Below are 23802 nucleotides of genomic sequence, written 5' to 3'. Positions count from 1 at the left end.
TTCAGCTTTCTTTTTGTTAGTGGTTGAACTGCTTTCTTGGTTTATCACATATATCTTTTTTACTTATTTATTTTATTTTAAAAGATTTTTTTTTTAAACGTTTATTTCTGAGACAGAGAGAGACAGAGCATGAACAGGGAAGGGTCAGAGAGAGGGAGACACAGAATCCGAAACAGGCTTCAGGCTCTGAGCTGTCAGCACAGAGCCCGACGTGGGGCTCGAACCCACGGACCATGAGATCATGACCTGAGCCGAAGTCGGCCGCGCAACCGACTGAGCTACCCAGGCGCCCCTTAAAAGATTTTTAAGAGAAAGAGAGAGAGTGCACATGTGCACACAAGCGGGAGGGCGGGGCGGGGCACAGACAGAAGATCTGAGACAGGCTCCGTGCTGACAGCAGAGAGCCTGACGCAGGGCTTGAACTCGAGAATTGAGAAGTCATGACCTGAACTGCCGTCGGATGCTCAACTGACTGAGCCACCCAGGTGCCCCTGGAAGGTAATACATTCTCATTTAAGTTAGTTTGGGCTCCTGCTCCAAAGTTACGATTATGCCTCGCCTGGCGAGGCAGACAGTTAGGCCCTAGCTCTGTCTTCTTCCCACACAGCCCCAGGCCTGGACTTTTACCCTCTCCTCCCGTCTGCCATGTGATTGCTGCCCCCACACCCCCTCGTTCCAATCTGCTTTAAAATTCTCCCCACATTGATCACTGTTATCATAGTTTCAGTTGTATCAATGTTTATCTGGATCTCTGAACTGCTGATTTTCTTTGTTTACCGTTGGTCCTTGAATTTGATTTTTTTTTTTTTTTTTCCTTCTTGGCTTAATTTCCTTGTTACTACAGACATGCTTTGGTAGTTCTTTAATGAACGATCTGTGAGTAGTAAAATCTTTCAGTCTTTACCTCCACATATCTTCCATGTACCCTCCCTCTTGAATGATCATTTTGCCTGACACAATTTTAGGTTACCGGTTCGGGTCCTTCAGCCCTTTGAATGTTTTATTTTGTTGCCTTGTGGCATCTGTTGTTGATGAGGAGAAACTTGTACCCTTCACACTGGTTCTTTGTAGACAGTCTCTTTTCTGTCCTCTGGCCACTTAAAATTTTTTTTTTAAATGTTTATTTATTTTTGAGAGAGAGAGAGAGAGCGAGCGAGCATGAGCAGGGGAGGGGCAGAGAGAGAGGGAGACACAGACTCTGAGCTGTCAGCACAGACCCTGATGTGGGGCTCGAACCCACAAGCTGTGAGATCATGACCTGAGCCAAAGTTAGACACTTAACATACTGAACCACCCAGGTGCCCGAGTCTTGTGGACACTTTTAATGCCTGGTCTTTCAGGTTTCATCACGATAGGGCCAGATGGGGCTTTCGTTATATTTATTTTGCTTAGGACTTCTTTTATTTTTGTATTTTTATTCTGCAGTCACAATTCTTTCTTCTAATCTGGTTATGATTTCTTCCTAAGTATCTCTTTTGAATATTTTTTTGTCACCCATTTTCACTACTCACTCATAATGGAAACCCTAATAGGTTTGGACTTCACTTTCTAGCCTCCATGCCCTTAACATATGTCTCTCCCTCTCCTTACTTCTTTCTTTCTAGGTAGCTCACTGATGGTTCTCATCATTTGTGAATAATTAATTTTTACAATTGTGTACTAAGTTTTTTTATTTCTGTAAGTGTCTTCAGTTATTTCCATTATGACTCCGTTATTTCAACTGTATTGTCTTCGGTTATTATTTCTCTGCCTGTTACTGGTTTATACTGTGCTGTTTTTCATTATGGGTTTAATTACTTTTTGAAAAAGTCACTTTAAGCTTATTTTATGAATTCTTTTGGTTTGCTGTTTTTAAAGAATTTATTTTTAAGTAATCTCTATACCCAACATGGGGCTCAAACCCACACTCCCAAGATCAAGAGTCACCTGTTCCACTGACTGAGCCAGCCAGGCGCCCTGATTTGATCTTATATCCAAAGAAGAAGCTAACCCTTCTTTTTGCAATGATCACATCTGCTAAAATCTACTCAATTTAGTTTCTTCTTTGTGTTCTTTGTAGTCTTTGCTTGTGATCTCATCTTCAGTGGGGCTTAACTCTTCTGGGTAAATACACTGTAATCTAAAATGTGAAAGGGTCGCTACAAAGTAGGTTTTCTGTTTGTTTCTGTCAGAGCCCTAGGGATTTTGATGGTTATAGGTCAGTTTATCTATCTATCTATCTATCTATCTATCTATCTATCTATCTATCTGTCTATCATCTATCTGTCATCTATGCATCATCTATGTTGTTGTGTGCTGTACCATTAACGGAAATGCGTTCTCACAGTGACTTTTTGTTTCTGCATGTGGCCTTAGGCACACAGCAAACTTCCTTCCTAAGGTGGGTTCCAGTTTTGGCTCTAATGTTTCCTCTGGCCCGTAGATGTGTCCTTGGTTCCTGCTTGGGCATAAGAACCCCACCCAAAGTCCTTAAGATCTGTATTTGTGACCCAGGCTCCCATGGGTTCCTGGGACTTCAGCTAGCACTTACCCACTCTTGCTGTCTTTGATTCTGTCTTTGATTCTAGATCTTGAGGATTTCTTTTTCTTTTGACCAGCACGTAAATTCTTTTTCTGGGTGATGGGGGTCGGTGGTTCTTTTCGGTAGCATTTCAGCGTGTGTGTAACGGGTATAGGGCCTGTCTCAGGGCAGGCTGCCATGTGGTGGCCTAGGGTTGCTTTTCAGGCAGAATATTTAAGGGACATTCAGTAGGAGAAATCATTTTTTAAAAACTTGTTAGATGACAATGCATACTGTACCAGTGAGAGATGATTTTCTTTATCTAATTTTCTGTTACTGGTGTTGAAAGCGTCAGGATAGTATAGACAGTTTTTTGACTGTTTAAAAAGTGGACAGAAGTGAGGAGGAAGACAATAAAAATCTTGTCATTCATTAGGTGGGAAAAGCTGAGGATTTAGTAAAGATTAAACTTCCAACTATGTGCAAAAGGAAGCTGGAAGGGAAGACAGATGGAGAAAATGATTTAATCTAATAACCACTGGACATTTATTATTATTATTATTATTATTATTATTATTATTATTGTAAGAACACTTAACATGAGATCTAGTCTCTTAAAATTTTTTCAGTGTACCGTAGAGTATTGTTAACTGTAGGGAAGATCGTTTTAAGGGGAATTAAAACAGAATCTTGAATGGGAATTGGGGGAGAAGAGGTAAGATCTTCTGTGATAAGTATACTCTTCAGTCACATTTCAGACTCCGCATAAGAGAGCAAAGGGATTGTGACTCTTGTCGTCACATGAGGCTAATAGAAATTGCACACGAGTTTTAACTTTGCTCCTGTTCAAGCTTACCTTATCAGAGGAGGGTCTCTTGAATGTGTTCTAGACTGTTCTTCAGGACCCTGCATGGACATTAAGGTTGGATTAGCACTTAGGTAGGATGCAGTGAATAATACTCATGATGCATAAACTATAAAAATGCTAAAAGAGCTAACGTGTATTTGAATATTTTTGGAAAGACACATTCCAGTGGCTGTAGAGAGAAATGTGTATGCTTCCAAAGAGAATTTTTAATTTTTGTCTTTTGATCTCCTGCTTGTTATAGTAATATATATTTACTCAGAACTTCTTTCTCTTTTAAACTTTATTTATTTATTTTGTGGGAGAGAGAGAGAGAGAGAGAGAGAGAGAAAGCAAGCATGAGCAAGGGAGGGGCAGAGAGAGAGGGAGAGAGAGAAGCCCAAGCAGGCTCCACATTGTCAGCACAGAGCCTGACGCGGGGCTCACATTCACAAACCATGAGATCATGACCTGAGCTAAATCAAGAGTCAGATGCTTAACCCACTGAGCCACCCCGGCACCCCGGCTTTTGTGTCTTTCTCCATATGCATTTTTGTCGAAGGATTTGATCTGGACCGGTTTCAGATCTCCTCCTATGGCACAGAGACCCTCACAAAGAAAAATTCTGTAGGAGAACAGTAATGTGGGGTAAAAGGTACCATTTTGGAGCTGGTTCCATGTGATGTCATTGAGCGTTCACCTTGCCTGCACACACAGGATTGTGCCCTGCTTTGGCTTCTGCCTGAAATACGTCACCTGCCCCGATGGCAAGGTTGTACCCTCATCCCAGCCACCGCCACGGCCACGGCTAGGTGAACCTGTTCTCAGTAGAGGCAGACCGCACCTCAGCAGCTTTTTGATGTGGTGTATCTTTCAATTCTCAGCAGGAAATGCACACCAACTGGAGTCCTGTGCTTTTGAGGACTTTTCACCAGATCTTAGAGTTCCAGAAGTAAAAAGCCTCCTGTGTTTCATTCAGGAAGCTTCCAGCTGCTTAAAGGAGTTGAACGTTAAGTGTCAAACTCTGTTAGGTGTTCAGAGGTATTCTTCGAAAGGGCTTGAGAGAAAGAGAATTAAAAATCACAAAGCCCGCACGTGAATGTGTGACGCAGAGTGACTTTCACCGTGTTTCACCCTCTGCGGCTGTTTACTGGATGTGGAAGGAAGCGCTGGTAACATTAAGGGTGGACTTAATTACTATAAATACATCAGCTTCCGCTTTGCCAGTCCGCACCACCTTTCCCCTCATTTAAATCAATATTTAGCAGAAAACATTTGATTTTCCAGTATCTTATGTTTGCACAGCTGTTTTGGTTTCTTTTTAAAAAGTTCCTTCACATTTGCAAGGGAAGTGTCAAAAGTTAAAAACCTACATTGAGTCAAGAAGTACGAGGTTTATGCCAAGTGCGGAGAACAGGATGAAAAGCATTCAGGAAGACCACTCAAGTGGCTCAGGGGTCCTTCAGAGCCTTCACAAGTTCCAAACGTGCTGCACAAAACAACTTCCTTTTTACAAAGTGCTTGTTAAGCTTTGACTTTGTGTGCATTTTGATTCCTTTATGTCTTTGAATTTATTTTAAACTTGCTTCGGTTACGACTCTAGAAGCGAACTGTAATCCTCCCTTCTTTAAGTGGTGACAGGGTGCTTGCACACGGCAACGTGAAGATCATGTTCACGGTGAAGTGCTCATGCAGCGTGGCCAGGGAATGAGAATGCAGGAGTTAAGTAATCCAGTAATGACGAGGGAAATTCCTCTTTTATGGGAATAATGGTTAGTTGTGATTCCAGTCCCCACCCTGTATCTGTCCTGACTTCTCTGGTCAGCCTTTAGTAATTAAAACCCAAATTATCTATCTGTCTATCTACTTATCTATCTATCTATCTATCTATCTATCATCTATCAATCACCTGTCTATTATCTATTCATCTACATCTATCTATCCATTCATCTGTCATCTATCCATCTATTTATCTATCTATCCATCTATCATCTATCAATCAGTCTCTCATCTCTCATCTATCTATCTGTCAATCTATCTATCTATCGTCTGTCAATCTATCATCTATCTATCTGTCTATCTATCTATCTATCTATCTATCATCTATCATCTATCAGTCAATCACTTGTATATCTATCATCTATCCATCTATCTACCATCCATTGGTCATCTGTTTATTCATCTATCATCTATCAATCAATTATCTATCTATCTATCTATCATCTATCAATCATCTATTATCTATTCATCTATCATCTATCTATCCATCCATCTGTCATCTATCCATCTATCTATCCATCTATCATCTATCAATCTATCTGTCTCTCATCTCTCACCTATCTATCTATCTATCTATCATCTGTCAATCTGTCATCTGTCAATCTATCATCTATCTATCTATCTATCTATCTATCTGTCTATCTATCTATCATCTATTATCTGTCAATCAATCACCTGTATATCTATCATCTATCGATCTATCTACCATCCATCGGTCATCTATTTATCTATCTATCCATCTATTATCTATCAGTCTATTATCTATCTATCTATCTATCTATCTATCTATCTATCTATCTACCTATCATCTATCTATCATCTATAAATCCCCTGTCTATCTATCTATCTATTGTCTATTCATCTGTCATCTATCTATCTATCTATCTATCTATCCATCCATCCATCCATCATCTATCCATCTATCTGGTTATCTATCCATTTATCATCTATCAATCAGTCTCTCATCTATTATCTATCTATCTATCTATCTATCTATCTACCTATCTATCCATTTATCCATCATCTGTCAATCTATCATCTATCAATCATCTGTCATTTATCTATATATCATCTATCTTATCTATCTATCATCTATCATCATCATCTATCTGTCATACCATTCTCTCTCTCTATATATGTGTGTGTGTATATATATGTGTGTGTGTGTGTGTGTGTGTGTGTATATATGTATATATCTGTTAAAGTCATGACACTGGGTTGCTTCACAAGTTAGCTTAGACCATTGTCCTTGTCCCTTAAGAGCTCTCCATTGATTTTCTTTAGGTTTTCCAAAGCTGTAGCCATTTATAGACCATGATACTTCCACAGTTGAGCCTCCAGTTAGGATTCCCATTACTGGTGCTCCTTGAACATTGGGTTGGGTTCTTGCCTGGTACGGCGGTGGTGTTTTAGGCTCTGACATCTGAATTGGTGGGAGTGGGGGGGTGAGGGTCCTCCTGACCAATCCTGGAATCTGGTGGTTTTCTGAATCATATCACATCTGTCAGTCCCAACAATAAAAGCTGGTGAACCCTATGTCCAGTGGGTGAGGTGATGATCTGGTGGGCACTTGCTCCTCTGTAAACTCAATCACAATAACCAGGGAGGGAAAAACAAAACAAAACAAAGCACAAATTGTGACAATTATGGAAAATCTTGAAGCCAAGGATTCCCAAGTGGGGTTAGACACATGGGTAGATTGGAATCCCAGGCCTGCCATTCCTTTGCAGTGAGCTGTATCAGAGTTTAGAAATTGCCAGAAGTCTCAAATTGATAGTCTTGTTGACTCAGCTCTAGAGGACATTCTATATTAGTGGTTGTCCTAAATAAATAAATAAATAAATAAATAAATAAATAAATAAAACAGAACAAGCCATAAATATTGGTATATTTCAGCCATAAATATCCCTTAATTGTTTAATTCTACCCTTTTTTTTTGTAATGTTTATTTTGGGAATGAGAGAGAGAGAGAGAGAGAGAGAGAGATCAGGGGAGGGGCAGAGAGAGAGGGAGACACAGAATCCGAAGCAGGCTCCAGGCTCGAAGCTGTGAGCACAGAGCCCAACGTGGGGCTCGAACCCATGAACCGTGAGATCATGACCTGAGCCGAAGTCAGACGCTTAACCGACTGAGCCACCCAGGCGCCCCTAATCCTACTTTCACCCGGTTCTATGATTTTACCCCATTTCAGATTTCGGTTTATTGCATTTCTTGGGCAGATACAAGGGGCTCCCACTACCTGCCCTTCACTCATCTCAGGAGGAGGTGGGGGGTGACCGATGCCATCTTGCAGGCCCGGCAGGAGAAGGGAAGCCACATAGGATGAGGTCTCCCCTGTGTCCCTTCGTTGCATTTTGAGGGGGCTGCTTCTTGTGGCGTGGGTGGGGACCCTGTGACACCACACCGGAGCCGTTCTGAGTTCTGTCCTTCAGGGGACATCTTCCGTCTCAACCGCCCTACCCTGAGAGAAAATGAGAACCCAGCTGTGAATTTCAAATTTCTATGTCGCTGGACATTTCTTCCAGCCACTGGCCTGTAGGAAAGTACTTCTGACTCTGAGGTCGTCAGGACTTGATGGCCAGCCACTCTCCCTGCCAGGAGTTCTTACTAATCACCTTTGCAGTCCCTGTATCTCTGTGCCAGAGGCAGGGCGGGGTGGGTTTGGTGCCAGCCTGGGTCACTGGCTGCTCTAGACCGTTCTGTCTCCTGGTGCCTATCCTTCTGGCACTTCTCACTCTTGTGGATGGATGACCCGGCTCTGTCCTTGACGTTGGGCCCACTGCTCACTGATGTGGCCTTTTCTTGCTTCCCCATCTCTTGCTAGAGACCAGGGGCGTTGTTGCTAACTCTTGGCCTGACGGCTCCCGACGCCTGTCTGTTTCCACCCGGCTTCATTACGGGTTTTCCTCGCACGGCCAGCCCTCTACCACGCATGCGAGAAACCAGCGTCTCTGTTGGTTGAATGAGCTGACCCCAGTCGGGTGCAACGCAGCACGCCGTTTTGTGTCCCACGCTCGCTGCTCAGGTCTGAGACGCTTTTCCACCCCGGACCCAAGTCTTGTCAGGTGCCAGACTTTGCCCATCACGCTTCCGGATATACTAATTAACAGCCCAGTTTGCAAGTATTGAGAAGTTCAGACACATCTGCCGAAACTACCATTGTCCACTCCACGTAAAGGTCCTCTGCATTCTGAGCTTGTCTCAGAACCGGAAGGTCCCCATGACTGGCTCCCTGGCTCCTGGGAATGTTCCACTTCTTCCTCCGCTCCCTCTCCTACCCCTCCTTCCCCACTGTCCTTTGCCTCTGGCCCCCCAGGGCTGGGGCAGGAAGAGAGGGGACAGCACAGAGCTGTTGAAAGACTTACTGCACTTGTGATCCAAGCAGTGGCTCTTGCGGGTGGTGTCGGTGGGGACCTCGGGGCTCCTGTAGGGATGTCCCACGATGGCTGTCTGTGACAGCGTGATGCCCCCCATGTTGATCTCCTCGTGCCACCCTGTCCCCGGCTTCCTCGCCCCTGGTACACGTCCAGCCTCTTGCTCTCAAGGATCACTTGCCCTCCGAAGCCCAGCAACCTTCCGTGTTGCACGAGAGGACACTCAGGCCATCTGGCGTCGCCGTGGAAGGCAGCTCAGCGCACTCCCACCAGATCCCTTTCTACTTACCTGCTCTCTGGGGGCTCCAGGCCACCTCTCCGAGAGCTTCCTCCTACCCTGGGGCCGGTCACCTGTGCCCTGGCAGCTTAGAACCTTGAATGGTTCTTCCAAAACCTCCCTCCCTGGCTGGAGCTCAGCGTGTGTCTGTGCTCATGCATTTGCCCATCCAGGTCCCCGTCCCCTGCCCCCTGCTGCACGGCCTCTGACAATGCTCTCTCTGAAGAAGGGCCACTCTCTGATCCCTTCCACGGGCCCCTTAGTGTCCCCTTCGAGTGTCGCACATGGAGCCGTGAGAGCCACATGCCCTTTTCTTCCCAACACCTCCTGTTGGTAGATGGATCGGTGGGGGGAGCACTTACACCACACGGACATTGGCAAACCTTACAAATTAGCCCCCACCCTGCCATGAGTCCCGATTTTAGGGAGGCCCCCCCCATGCATAGGAGAGCATCAGGCTCCCATCCTTGCGGTGCCTGAAGGTTGTGGGTTCCCCTGATGTCAGAGGTCGCTGTAACTTCATCGGGGGCCCCTGATGACCCTGGTCTGCTGAGATTGACCCCAACACTGTGGGCGTCCAGTGCTGTCCATTTTTATCCATTATTTCACACTTATTAATGATGTCTAGATTCTCTCCAACTCCAAATTGTGTGATTTTATCATTCTGGGTTTTACCTTGCAGTTCTAGGCATTTCTTCTATACCTACACGGTTCACCCCGTTGGCATAGACCCCACAGGTCCCCCCTGACAATGGAAGATCTGTTCTCTCCAAGGCTGCGAGTCGCTGGGAAGATGCCCCTGCTGTCAGGCCTCTTTGCTACCAGCTGGTGATGTCACCCTGTCCAGGGCCATGCCTCTTTCCGGGGGCAGCCCATGACTAATCAACATCGGGGTAACAGCTCTGTGCGGAAGCAGGTGTAACGGGACAGATACAGATGTGTGTAGGCAGATAGCTATCTGTAACTATATCTCCGAATCTCTATTTTAATGAAATTTATCTTGAAGAATTGGCCCACGTGACTATGGGGCTGGCAGGTCTGGAATCTATAGGATGGGCCAAGAGGCTGAGTACTCGAGCAAGAGATACTATTCCAGTCTTGATTCTGACATTTGTCGGGCAGGCTCGCAAACTGGACACCCAGACTTTTATGTTACTGCTCAGGGAAAAGAGTCCTTCTTTCCTGAGAAACCTCGATCTCTTCTCTTAAGGCCTTCCAGTGATTAGCTGAGGCCCACCAATATCCAGGAGACAGCCTGCTTTACTTCGAAGTCAGTTAATTGTAGACGAGAACCACATCCGCAACACCTAGACTAGTGTCTGGATGCCATAGCCTCCCATGGATTTACACCCACGGTGGTGGTTAAAGGCCTGGCCCCTTGACCTTGACTCCCAGCTCTGAAGGGTCAGCCCAGCTCCAGAGGGCCCCATTGGGTCATCTGAGGCCTTTGCTGGGGCCGGATCACAGTCCTGCTTCCTCTGTCTGCATCTATGGGTGTTGATCCCAAGAGCACGGCCTGTTGAACTTTGCATGCTTTTCTCCAGCTCGTCATATATCTCCAGCTTTGTCCATCCCACAAAACCAGTTAATTGGGAAAGTCAGGACACGGCAGTGGGCTGTCATTTCCTGCCCTGCCTTTACTCCGTGGGTGTGTAATTCACCCTCACTGTAACTCACACTCACCTTTATTTTAAAAAATTTTTTTTTTCAACGTTTATTTATTTTTGGGACAGAGAGAGACAGAGCATGAATGGGGGAGGGGCAGAGAGAGAGGGAGACACAGAATCGGAAACAGGCTCCAGGCTCCGAGCCATCAGCCCAGAGCCTGACGCGGGGCTCGAACTCGCGGACCGCGAGATCGTGACCTGGCTGAAGTCGGACGCTTAACCGACTGCGCCACCCAGGCGCCCCACTCACACTCACCTTTAAATGACCTTCTAATAGCAAGAAATATGACTCCAGTGGACCAGGTGTCCCCCAAAACTTATTGTAAGTTCTTCTCCATAAGCCATTAAGCAGCTGATTAAATAGTTAACGTTTACCGTATTTGCTATATTCTGAGAGAGTGAGAGAGAGAGGGGTACAGAGGATCCGAAGCGGGTTCTGCACCGACAGTCGTGGGCCTGGTGTGGGGCTTGAACTCACGAATGCGAGATCACGACCTGAGTCGAAGTCGGACCCTCAGCCTGCTCAACTGACTCAGCCACCCAGGTTCCCCTCAGCCGTTTAAATAGCTAATTTAGCACTTAAAAACAGACTTCCAAGGTAGACTGCTTTGTATCTGTTTTATAGATGTACAAACGGAGGCACAGAGAGGTTAAGCAACTTTCCCAGGGTCACACAGCTCGTCCTCTCACTCATGACACTATAAACGTGAGGCAGGAGTAGATGGAAGAGAGCGATGGGTTGTGCTGGGTACACGCGTCCTTCTCAGCACCGAGGGTGGCTGCAGTTTGTTTTCTGGGCAGGGCACCCCACGTGGATTTAGAGGGGTGAATTGGAGTGCTCCGAGGGTCTCACTCTCTACTTCAGAGTGAGGTCCTCCAGAGCAAGTAGCAGACTGGAGGTCGCAGGAAGGAGCAAGAAGATGATGCCATTAGAGCAGCTAAGCTGCCCTCCCAGATCCCATAATTGGTTTCCGCTCAGATCGCCTCTGGAAGGATCTCGAGTCCTTCTGTTTTAGGAGCTCTCGCCTTTTGTGTTTGGTAGTTGCAGGCTGACATTATGGGATGGAGGATGGATGGTGTGATTTCTGGGTCTGCCTGGGGTTTGTCTACACCACGTCTGAAACACCAGCGTGGGGAACACCAGCTGGGAGGGTACTTGAGATCACATTCTGGAGCTTTCTGGAAGGCCATTTTTGGCCGGCTGACATTTTGGGGGGGTTAATCCAGAAAAATCGATTCCTGAAACTTGGCGTTTCTGAGATGCCTAGTAAACTAGGGGGTTCTTGGGAGAAAGTAGGAGGCGTTAAAGCAAAGATTAGCCCGCATGTACCCACTCGTGCGGATTTGGGCTTTGGGACCGAAGAATTAGTTCTATCGAGCGATCAATCCAACTGTGATGCTGCTTAGCTCTTTCTTTAGGGAAGCCTTTCCACTTTTCCTGGGTTTTAACTGTGAGAGAGGATTGTGGAGATTGAGATTGAGAGAGGGCCCCAGAAAGGTGCCAGGAGGCCGGACTCTGGTTTGTCTTCTCTGCTGTTGAACCAGGGTGTGACTTTTCCTCGACTCAGGAGACCGCATCATTCGAGGGAAAACAGAGGCTGAATCCCGAGTTTGAGGCTCTGCTTGTCCGCTTACCAGCTCTGTGGTGTTCGTAAGCCCAAGTTGCCTTACCAGGAGAATTGAGGATAGCAATAATCACCTTCCAGGCTCTCTCAATCAGTGGGCCCGACGAGTAATGCACCCACAGGCCCTGCGGTTTGGACTGACGAACGAGGCCATTACTGTCCTGCAGAGAAATAGGGGTAGCCTTGCTGTGTTCAGGGGCTCACGATGCCTTTGTTTTTCACACCCAGACTGAGCTATTCTATCTACTCTGAGATGAGAAGAGAGAACCTCCCTCCCTTCCACCCCCTTTCTTTAGAGAGGGCCGGCCTTGAACATCTGGTCTTGGGATTGCAAACCCTGCTCAGATTCCAGAAGGTCAGGCCGGCACAGGAAAGTTCTGGTAGCTAGCTCCCTTCCCAGCCAGAGAAAAAGCAACTGTTGAGTGAAGTCTGTTAATTGCACCCTGTGAATTGCTGCACGTCGGAAACTCAGAGAAATTTCAGGTGAGAAGAGAGTGTCCTAAAAACGGGGCGCTGGTTAAACAGGCAGGTGTGAGGGAGACCAGAGAGGGTCTTACCCACCCCCTGGAAGCTGTCACTGTCACCTGTGTAGTGTGGCCCGTCTCGGCAGCAGTCTCTACCACGTTTCTGCTCTGAGGTGGCCCCGCAGAGGCCGGAGTCCCAGTCCCAGTCCCGGTCCCCAGAGTCACGGGGGATGAAACTTCCCATTCTTGGGGCTGAAACAGAGCTCCCCGTCGTGTCCATCCTCCTCCCCCTCCCCCACCTCCCCTCCTGTGCCCAGCTGGCCACCAGGTTCTGCATTCCTAGCTCCTGCATTCCTTGGCTGCCCTGGCCTCCCTCCCTGGCTGGGCCTCGGCAGCTGCTTGGTCCTGGCCTCCCCCTCCCTGCAGTCAATGCCTGGTGAATCCTCCCGGAAGCCTCTTTGGAAGCTCGGTGCCCCAGATGCTCCCGGATCTCCAGCTGGGATTTTCAGAATAAGGGTCAGGCTTCTTAGCCTGTACCTCTGGGCCCTCCCGGGGGTCTGTGTCCAGCCCTCTGTGATCTACGCGGGCCTGATCATCCAGCTCATGGGCCCCCCCCCATCCCACGTCGGGCCCTCCTGCTTCACCACTTTTCTAGAACATCTGCCGGAGAGACCACCCACCTCTCTCCACACCCCCTGTTGGAGGCTGTTGTCCTGGGCAGAGATGGTAAAGACACTGTTAAGCTGTTGACAGAGGGCTTTTCCCATAGTGCCTCATTTTATCCTCGCAGGAAATGTGACTGCACCACCGGATGCCCTTACAGACGAGGGCTATAAGGGTTGCCTAGTCCTCCGCCCTGGATTCCTCTCCGCTCTGAGGTCTGTAGGATTTCTGTTGTTAGGATCGCATTTAGATCCTGCCACACCAAGCTGCAGCTGCATTTTCGTCTCCCCTGACCTATCCCCATGCTTCTTCCTGGAGCCCATACGTTGTCCCTTATTCCGTGACATAAAACCTCGGTCCACCAGCTTACTGTCTTGCAAAGCACGTCAGCTGTCCGGAGGTAAGAGACGCACTGTGGACCCTTTTCCTCCTGCAAAACCCCAGGACAAGCTCTTTGCATGGACCGATGAGTTAATTCCCACCGAACGACTCGTTAATGATAGAGCTCATGGAAAATTCTATACGGATGGAATGCCTAGCTGGAAATCGAGAAGGGCATTTTAGAAACCTCACGTCAGTGAAGGGCATTCATGGCGAGGCTCATGACTTCTATTTAAAATACGTGGGAGGGTTAAAACTTTTTTGCTTCCAAACTGTGTCCAGTACAAATAAGGTGATCTTTATGTGATGCTCTTAAACCCATCAGAAGTCAGTGGAGATGGAAAAACTGGTTTCAGAGCTCCTGCTGGTGATATACCAATCACCAGAGTGCCAAAGTGTTTGAGCAAAGCTGGTGGGCACAGAGTTACTTTCATAGTGAGTTCAAGGCTCTTTGAAATTCTTCACCCTTTAAGGGTACAAGGTAACCTTTCCCTGTTGGTATTCTGTAAGTATTTGGCCATTTTTTTTTGTTTTAATTTTTTAAAAACATTTATTTATTTTTGAGAGACGGAGAGAGACAGAGAATGAGCAGGGGTGGGGCAGAGAGAGAGGGGGACACAGAATCCGAAGCAGGCTCCAGGCTCTGAGCTGTCAGCACAGAGCCCGACGCGGGGCTCGAACCCACAACCTGTGAGATCATGACCTGAGCCAAAAAGTTGGATGCTTAACTGGCTGAGTCAACCTAGGCGCCCCCTGTTTTGTTTAACAGAGCAGTAATGGCAGATGATGTTGAGAAGTATCTACATTATTAGTCTCAGTATTTTTTTTTCTTCTTTTTTCTTTCTGCCTTTATGCTAGTTGACTTTTCTTAGGAAAGTTTCTACCCTCTTTCTATCTGCCTCTTCCTACTCGATTCAAAATAAACACATCAGGGTGATGCTGACAGGCAGAGTTTCACCGAAAAATGATCTGTGTTATCCTTTGCGGCCCTGCCCCTGTTAACGTTCATTGTTGTCTTTTCTGTTCTATTATGGGTTATCTTGCCATTCAGGAACTTTGCCTCTTTTGTCCATAATATTGAGATGTTAATACAATATCGATTCAGTTAACTGGCAATTAGTGGTTTTCACACCCAACCTCCAAAACAATTGTATGTTATTAACAGTATTTTGATTGTTTTTCCTGCCCAGTGTTGTTAATTCAAAAATATGAAACAGACCTCATCGTTTGCAAAGATGGCATCCATGCGATCGCCGTCCTTAAGATTTGACCTGGTGATTACATCAAGACAAAATTCCTTGATGAAGGTCAGGCTCGTTTCTAAAACAGACTTTGGGATTCTGTTCCCCAAGGACATATTTTGTTAGATGAACTTTCTTAGAAATACATAATGTTCCTTTAACCCGGGGCCTGCTTGTCCCTTGTCTGCTGTATGAAATGACTAAATATTTATGTTTTTCCAGTTGAACTTAGGAAAAAAAAAAAACAAAAAACAACCCTCTGGTAAATGTGTTTCCCTTAACAGAAGGCTCAGTGTAGACGGGGAGAGAAGTGGTATTTATAGTATTTTCTCTTTCTTGATGTCACCCGCCTTTCAAATGCAGCGTGTTTTCCTTCCAATGTCTCATTTTTACCGGGACCTTGAGGCAGATCACGGTTCCCAGACGGAGGGGCCGTAGAGCTGTTTTGCTGCTGTGTGTTTTGTTTTGGTGGCAACTGTCAGCCACGCCTTCCCCTCCGAGATCAGCTTGATGCTTTCGCGTGGGAATGGCAAGGCTAAAAAGGGATGAAGGGACCTTCCTTCAAGAGCGACGTGGCTTTGTAAGGGTCCGTGTGTCTGGGCGCGTTGAGGTTTATATCCATTTCGTTGTCCCCACGAAGGAAGAATGGGGAGGAGGCACCGTGGATGAAGTTTGATTTAGTGTCTTCCGGGGGAAAAGATTGAGCCCAGAGCCCAAAATGAAACGGAACCGAGCAGTAGGCAAGCCAGACCCGACCGAGCTGATGAAGAAGCGTACGGTCACGGCCGGCGTGCGGCTCAGACGTGATTCATGGGAGACCCTTGCCCTTTTGTCCCCCCGGCAGAGCTGCTGGTTTAGTTTGGCAACATTTCTTTATGACGCAGGGCAACAGGAGTCCCTTCAGGAGATCCTATAGGATTCCAAGAACTGCCTCACTGAGTTCTAAGTGCGAGTGGAAGACACAGGCCAGTGATTCACCAGTGGAGACATACACAGGCGCACACACTAACGACGTCAGACCGAAGGAAGCATACGTTTTGAGCTACTAACCAGCTGCAGGAAGCAGGAGAGCTTCTAGGGAGACCCGGACCGCTCATATTTTCTCGTTTTTGAACTCCCGTCTCCCTAGGGTTTGTCCTTCCCAGCAGTGACTCATCACAGGGACTCAGGCGGGTCTCTGGGCGGGTCTTCCCAGATTTCCTGTGCCATCGCCCTCCCTTCCTTGCCAGTTACTTCCGGCTCCTTGTCTCGTGGCTTCTAGAGCACAGGTGTGCGGGGTTCAGCTCCTGCGGGCCGGCTGCGGTGATCCTGTGCCTCTCTCTCCAACTCTGCGTTTGGGGACAGCTGTTGGCTCCTTGCGGTTGGCCGTGATGGGAATGGTTACTCCACAGAAATTGCCAAATGCCTCATACGAGTTTTCCCTCGGAGAGCTGGTTGTCAAGCATTGAACGGCGCATCACTTCGTTTGCGGCTCACCACCTGCCAGGGCGGACCCCACCAACGTGCTGTTGCGTCTGGCCTCTCCTCTGGCTCTTCCAGAGCGGGCCATCCCTCGTTCCTCTCTCTCTCTCTCTCTCTCTGTCTCTGGAATCTCTGTGTCTGCTCCTCCACCGGCTCCCTCTATCCAACTTGTAAACATACCTTCTTTCCTCATCACCGACAAAGAACAGTGAACAAAGCGGGTTGTAAACCTCATGAGGGCAAGACTTCGTGTGCCCTGCTGCATCCCTCGCTGCTAGCTGTTTCTGAAACAAGGAGGCACGTGACAAGTGTTGAGTGGGCGGGTGAACCGGTGCTTTTTCCTTGAGCTTCTCTCCCTTCCTCTCTCTTGGCTGCTCCACTCCTCTTATGCGTCGCCTGCAGTGGCTCACATATCCTCTCCACCATCCACTGCCCAGACCATCCATGCAGAAACTGGCTTGCTCAGCCATTCTGTTGCAGTGCTGATAGAGGCCCCCAAGAGGTCCCGACTTGCCATATCCACTGTCCGTTCGCAGTACGTGTGGTCGGCGAATGAACTTCTCGTGCTTATCCATCCCTCTGCAGGTCCCGCACTGTGAACTGTTTCTGTCTTACTGGGCGTCCTTTCTTGGATTCCGTGGTGTGGATCTTTTCTAGTTCTTCTAATTCTCTTCCTGCTGTTCCCTGTGTTCTTGGCAGTTTTGCTGTCTCCTTCAGGGTCTCAAATAGTTCAGGTGCTGCCCCCACTCGTATTCTGCAGCTGGGGGGGGGGGGTCAAACAAGGCAGTGGGGAGTTGGTATTTATTATTGCTTTCGTACAACTCTATCTCTCCCGCCGGACCCTGAACTCAACGGGCAAAGCCCAGCCTTAGTTGCTGCTTAGCTCAGTACCTGGCACGTGTAGGGGACTCAGTCGGTTGCATGTTGGACGGATGGATGGTTAATGGATGAAGAATTGAATGAACGAATGAATGGATGGGTCTGAAGGGCAGGCTGCGTTTAGATCATGGAAGGAGGCAAATACCAGTGGAGCTTCTCGTGGATGATAGAGGCAGGTCGCCCAGCATTTCTGAGCTCACGCTCTGAGTGGATGTAGAGATGTACAGATGTAGAGATGTGGGACGTAGAGAAAGACATTCTCCTTCTACCACGCCTCTCCCAAGTGCACTGACTCACCTTCGTGCCTTTGCTCACATCTCCTCCACCTGGCCCGCTCTCTGCCCCATTCCCACCTATCAAATACTAAGTGCCTGTCACATACTAACTCCCCCAAAGAGGCATCACCATTCCATGGCGCTGCATGCAGTGGTCTCCTCTCTTGTACCTCTCACGACTCTCTCCCCCCACCCCCATTCTGCATCCAATCGGTCATTTAACTAAAAGTATTATCCCCCCATCAAACCCTGTGTTTATTGAGGGCATGTCCTCACCACCAGTGCTGGATGCTTAATACATGTGCAGATTGCAATGGGCCACTTCCCTTAATGATCGTTACTTGTTTTCTAAGTCCTAGGTCTAGTGTTTATGTAGAGAGATTTATGGGCTAATTTCCAGCAGATCGTTTTATTTTATTTTTAAGTGTTTATTTATTTTTTAAAAATTTTTAATGTTTATTTTTGAGACAGAGAGAGAGAGCAGAGAGAGACAGAAACACAGAATCCAAAGCAGGCTCCAGGCTCTGAGCTGTCAGCCCAGAGCTGGACGTGGGGCTTGAACTCATGAGCTGCGAGATCATGACCTGAGCCAAAGTCAGACACTTAACCGACTAAGCCACCCAGGCGCCCCAAATGTTTATTTTTGAGAGAGAGAGAGCCTGCAAGTGGGGGAGGGGCAGAGAGAGAGAGGGAGACAGAGGATCCGAAGCAGGCTCTGCGCTGACAGCACAGAGCCCGAAGTAGGGCTGGATCCCACCAACAGTGACATCGTGACCCGAGCTGAAGTCAGACGCCCACCTGACTGAGCCACCCAGGCGCCCCAGATCACTTTATTGTAAAGTTTCAACTGTGGAGCATATTCAGCACATCTGTTTGAGTTGGATACAGACGGCGAAAGCGACTCTATTGTTCGCAGGTACCTGAGCGAATAGGGTGTTTTCTGCCTTCCGGGTTGGTCCATTCTGTTTTTCCCCACCCGGAGCAGAAGCCCAGAGGTTTCCTGCAGTTACTCCCAGACAGCCACAGCCTATCGGTTTGGTCCTCAGGTACCTGCCCTCATGGACCTGAGATGGCTGCCACAGCCCCAAGTGTCACACAGAGAGGACAGTCCCCCCCCGTCCCCCCCCCCCCCCCCCCCCCCCCGCCTGGAGACTCTTCCCCAAAGTGCTCCAGCTCATTTCCCGGGTGTCGAGTGGCCCATCCTTAACCTGCCAGTGACAAGAAGAGGGGTGGCCCGGGGTCGGCTTTGCCCTTGAAGTGGGGGAGGGTCACTAGCCTTCCCGGGGCCTGGCGGGATGTGGGCGCCTTCTGCGAAGGGGGCGGGGCCGCACACGCGCGCGGCCGCCTCTGCGGCCTTCCGGGGGCTGTGAGCGAGCGAACCGAGTTCGCTGTGACCGTGGAGGTGATCGCAGCCCCTCCGTCCCGGGCATCCTTCCGTTCGTCCCTCGTGGCGATGGAGCCTTCTCTCGAAAGGCTGCCGTTCGCCCCGTGTCCGGGCTGTTCCCTGTCGCGGAGGGCACGGAGCGCTGTCTGGACGTGGAGGTTGGCACCTTCCCGGGGGCCGGCCTCGCCGTGGAGCCTGCGCCGCGGCGGACACGAGGTGGCCAGGAGGGTCTGGGTGCGGGGAGCGGCTCCGCGTGCAGGGTGCTCGGGGAACCGGGAGGCCCCGCGGCGCTGAACATAGCGGTGTCTTCGTCTGTCCGCCTGGCGCTGCCACGAGGCGACTTGCACCACCTGTCACCTGCGCCTCCCCTCCCTGACCTGCGCCACCTCCCTGTCACCCGCGGCACCTCTCCCTGACCCCCGCCCCTCGCCGCCCCTCCCTGACCCGCCTCGCCTCTCCCTGACCCGCGCCCCTCCGTGACCCGCCTCACCTCTCCCTGACCCACGCCGCCCATCCCCGACCCGCGCAACCTCTCCGTGACCCGCCTCACCCCTCCCTGACCCGCGCCCCTCCGTGACCCGCCTCGCCTCTCCCCGACCCTCGCCGCCCCTCCCTGACCCGCCTCACCTCTCCTTGACCCGCGCCGCCCCTCCCCGACCCGCGCAACCTCTCCGTGACCCGCCTCACCCCTCCCTGACCCGCGCCCCTCCGTGACCCGCCTCGCCTCTCCCCGACCCTCGCCGCCCCTCCCTGACCCGCCTCACCTCTCCCTGACCCGCCTCGCCTCTCCCTGACCCTCGCCGCCCCTCCCCGACCCGCGCAGCCTCTCCGTGACCCGCCTCGCCTCTCCCCGACCCTCGCCGCCCCTCCCTGACCCGCCTCACCTCTCCCTGACCCGCCTCGCCTCTCCCTGACCCTCGCCGCCCCTCCCCGACCCGCGCAACCTCTCCCTGACCCACGCCCCTCCGTGACCCGCCTCACCTCTCCCTGACCCGCGCCGCCCCTCCCCGACCCGCGCAGCCTCTCCGTGACCCGCCTCGCCTTTCCCCTACCCTCGCCGCCCCTCCCTGACCCGCCTCACCTCTCCCCGACCCTCGCCCCTCCCTGACCCGCCTCACCTCTCCCCGACCCTCGCCCCTCCGTGACCCGCCTCGCCTCTCCCAGACCCTCGCCCCTCCGTGACCCGCCTCACCTCTCCGTGACCCGCACCGCCTCTCCCTGACCCGTGCCACATCATTGTCACCTGTGCCACCTCTCCCTGACCTGTGCCGCCTCTCACAGTGCCCCCCGTCTCTCATCCACGCCACCTGTCTGTTACCCACACTACCTCTCTCGCACCCGCACCCCGTCTCTCGCCCACAGCTTGCGGACGGGCAAACTGGGGTGCAGAGCAGCTCTGGCAGCTGCCGTGTGTCAGCACGAGCCTGGGACTCCCAGCCCGGGGCTGCTCTGGCAAATGAACTTGCCCTTCAGATGCTCAGACGGTTTGGCTCCACCCGTGTCCAGTGGGCACTCTCTAACGGCCACATCCTTCTTCCTGTGACTGTGGAGACTTCGGAGCCCCACGGAATCCGAGGGTGGTGGGGACTGTAGTCCTTGGCCGTGGCGGGGCTGGGGGGTGGGGGGGGGGGGGGCGGGCGGTGTCCTCATACGGCCACGTGGTCCTCTGGTCTCTGCTTTCGGCGGGACCAGGGACTGTTGGGCAGGGTTAAGCAGTGTGCTCTTAAACCAGAGCTCTCAGATGGCTGCATTTTTTGAGTTCTGGAGTCTGGTTTGCAAAATTTTCTGACTTTCTAGCTTTGACCGGGCCAGCTGTTAGCCTCACGCGGCTGGTAGCGTGCCTTTCTCTGGCAAAGCTTCTCTCCCCGGACTTCGTGACGTTTTTTTGGATCCTTTGTGTCTTCTCAGCTGTGTTATGGATAATTTATGTTGTCAGATAAGTGCCCTCTGGATAAATGAAATATTAATAACGCCATAATGCTAATTTAAAAATACCCATTGCACATATTTAATAGAATCTTCTCTGGGCTTTACTCTTGTCTTTAAATCAGGTCCAGCAATATTCAGTCATAAATCAAGTTATTCCTTCGTCATGTAGAGGTTTTGGCACTAAAGGATGCTCTGAGATGACATAGGATAGTAAATCTCAGCCCATGCTTTTAAAAAACTCTTACTCCCTCTTCGGCAATTGGAAACTAAATACTACTCTGACCACTTGTCCGTGGAAAGCATTTAGCCAAGCGCTAATCAATATTGCCTTTTGGATTTGGAGAAAAAGAAACTTGGGAACACCTTTGGTAACTCAGGGTCCGCGCGGCCACACAGAGCATGATCTAGTTCACCGTTCCCTTCCCCTTTCCCGCTGAGCACCGTGTCCCTGATCAAGGGAGGCCGGCACCAGGCCACCAAGGCCGGATGGGTACCAGTCGCACATCACTGTCAAGAAAACAGTTCAGAAATCCGTTGACTAACATAAAAGGATTATTGCTTAGTTGTTTCTTTTTTCTTTTTTTTCCTGGTTATCGAAACGAATATTCTTTGTTCTGAAAATTAGGAACATACCCCAAAGAAGATCACCGAGAAAATAAGACTCCCTCGTGTTGGAACCTCAAAGCCGCTTCTGTGAGCGACTCCGTACCCTTCCTTAGAGCCGCCCCCTTCCCTTTCCGCCTTCCCTTTTGTCTTTCATCCAGCTCGTGTTGGTCTTTTTACAATATTGGAGTCACGTTACGCATGTGGTTTTGGATTCTAATATTTTCCCGAGAATTTACATTTTCCCATATCACAGCAGACACGTTGTGGGGACTGGGGCAGCCGGACGAACTGTCCCAGAGCCCAGGCCCAGAGACTTTAGGTGGACTTGGCTGGCGCCCCGAGCAGAGTGGGAGAGCCAGCGGGACCGTGGAAACATTTATAAATACTATCGCCCCTTGCAAATATTGATTTTGATGCAACACTTAAGACATTTTCTAGTTTGAAAATATTTTCAACTGAAACAGTTGCCATTTGCAATTTGTCATGTTGTGAGGATTCCGTTAAATGTAACATTTTGGGATTGGATATTTTACTTGGAAAGTTGCATGAGCCCTGAAATTCCTGTATCGCCAAAAAAAGAGATTGGATTTTAGAGCTGTGGCAACAGGCGTATTCTAAGGAAGACTCCCCGCCCCCCCCCCCCCCTTCTCTCCCTTATTTCAGTTTGGTAGTGTGTCTAATGTTTCTAAAAAACATGGATCCTCCTAAGCATCTACAAATTAAAAGGATTGTTTCTTTCCTGGAACTAAAAGGATGGCTTAATTACAGTTCCCAGGATGTTTAATAAACTTTGTTACTCTTTGTTTGAGCAGACAAAAGGGCTTAAGGATGGAGAAACCATTATTACTAAAGCTGGGGTCTGCAAAGGAAGGAAAACATGTTCAAAATGTTTTCTTTGCAAAAGTGTATGTGTGCTTTACTATGCCAGTTCAGGCTTGGCTTTTACTTCACTCCTAATTTTTGTTTCTTAACGCTGAGCTTTCCTGGAGAGATGTTGTCACCCCTCTCCCCCCTGCCTTTTTTTAAGGGGAGGATTTTAAATTCATTCTTCTTTTAGGATTTTTTTTTTTTTTTTTTTTTTTTTTTTTTTTTAGACGGGGAGAGAGAGTATGAGCAGGGGAGAAGGGAAGAGGGGGAGAGAGAGAGAAAATCTTAAGCAGACTCCACGCACAGCGCAGAGCATCACTTGGGGTCGGTCCCATGACCCTGGGATTGTGACCTGAGCCAAAATCAAGAGTTGGGTGCTCAACCGACCGAGCCACCCAGGTGCCCCTCTTTTTAGGATATTTTAAAATAATATTTAAGAAATAGGTTTGGCCACTAAGCACACGTTTGATCCTTGGTATTAATATTTGGGGGGAAAACCCCAAGGTTTAATATATTTAAATTCTTTTTCAGGTGTTCCACGATCTTTGAAGACCCAAGAAAAGCAGTGTTGGCCAAAAGCAAGACAAATGACTCACAGAGAAAAAAGATGGTGGGGCCAAGGGCAATTAAAGGTAAAACAAAATCCCGGATAACCCTACCTCTCCTAGGCAAGAATTTTTTTTTTTTTAAATAAGAATCTATAAATATTTGGTATCTTGAATATTTGATCTTTGTGCTCCAAAACCTCCTGAGACCTTCCCTTGGTGAGGAGGTGGGTGAAATGGAGGATGACGATTGAAGAGCACATTTATCATGATGAAGACAAATTAAAACCAAAAACCGAAGACCCTTCTTTGGATTGTTTGATGTACGTTGAGGGATTGTGTTGGTTCCACTGATTCTTCCCCCAAGTAAGATGCCCCTGGCCCGGCATGGTCTGCTGGCCCCCGCCCCTGACACAGGGGATGGTTGGTTATGTCCCTGCTTCGCAAGTATTGACCTTGTCATCGCCCTTTTCTCCACTTCCTTCTGTTCTTGTCTGCTCTTTCCAGAAGAGCCGGAGGCCAAGGGCAGTGACTACAGATACTTATGCTTTATGATATATACATTTTCCTGTCCTATCACCAAATTTGCTCTGTGGCTATTTTATAGTTATTTGACTTGTATTCAATGGAAGCCTCATCTCAAGAGGCAGACACAGGGAAAGGTGGGGGATTTGAGCACTTTATCTACAAAATGTGTCCTTTGGCTGCGGAGAACCATCAGGCTTCCCTCAGAAAAGCATTCCAGGGGTTGGAAGAGGTTATGGTGGGGCCTACATTAACACTCATTTGGGCCACGGAACTTAAAAAATCTCTTTTTTGCCAAAATGAAGCCAGGAGTGGTTAGTAGATGGGACGGTAATACACAGTGCCTGGGATGCTCCTTGAGCCGAGGTGGTAGTCTGGTAAAAAAGAGTGGAAAATAAATCGGATATGATTCCTGAGGCACACCCTCCCCGCTTACCCTTCCCTAAATCAGGCCTCCTAATCTTCATCAGTTGAAATATTGAACAAGTCCCTCAGTAAAGGTGTATTCGTTTTCCC

General features: G+C 49.0%; 1 protein-coding gene across 6 annotated transcripts in view; it reads left to right on the top strand.

Moving 5' to 3' along the window:
- The window catches only part of ERG (ETS transcription factor ERG), a 268746-nt gene that overhangs the window by 50345 nt on the left and 194599 nt on the right, over window positions 1–23802 (top strand). For all 6 annotated transcript variants that reach the window (XM_086675970.1, XM_086675971.1, XM_086675974.1 and 3 more), the window contains one exon: window positions 22748–22848. The gene's annotated coding sequence lies outside the window, so the exon portion shown is untranslated. The remainder of the gene's footprint in view (window positions 1–22747; window positions 22849–23802) is intronic.

Source organism: Puma concolor, chromosome C2 (genome assembly GCF_028749965.1).
Source record: "Puma concolor isolate L17-30 chromosome C2, mPumCon1.1.hap2, whole genome shotgun sequence".
NCBI classification, from domain to species: domain Eukaryota; kingdom Metazoa; phylum Chordata; class Mammalia; order Carnivora; family Felidae; genus Puma; species Puma concolor.
The sequence above is the reverse complement of the archived record's forward strand: the minus strand, read 5'-3'. Positions and strand labels throughout refer to the sequence as shown.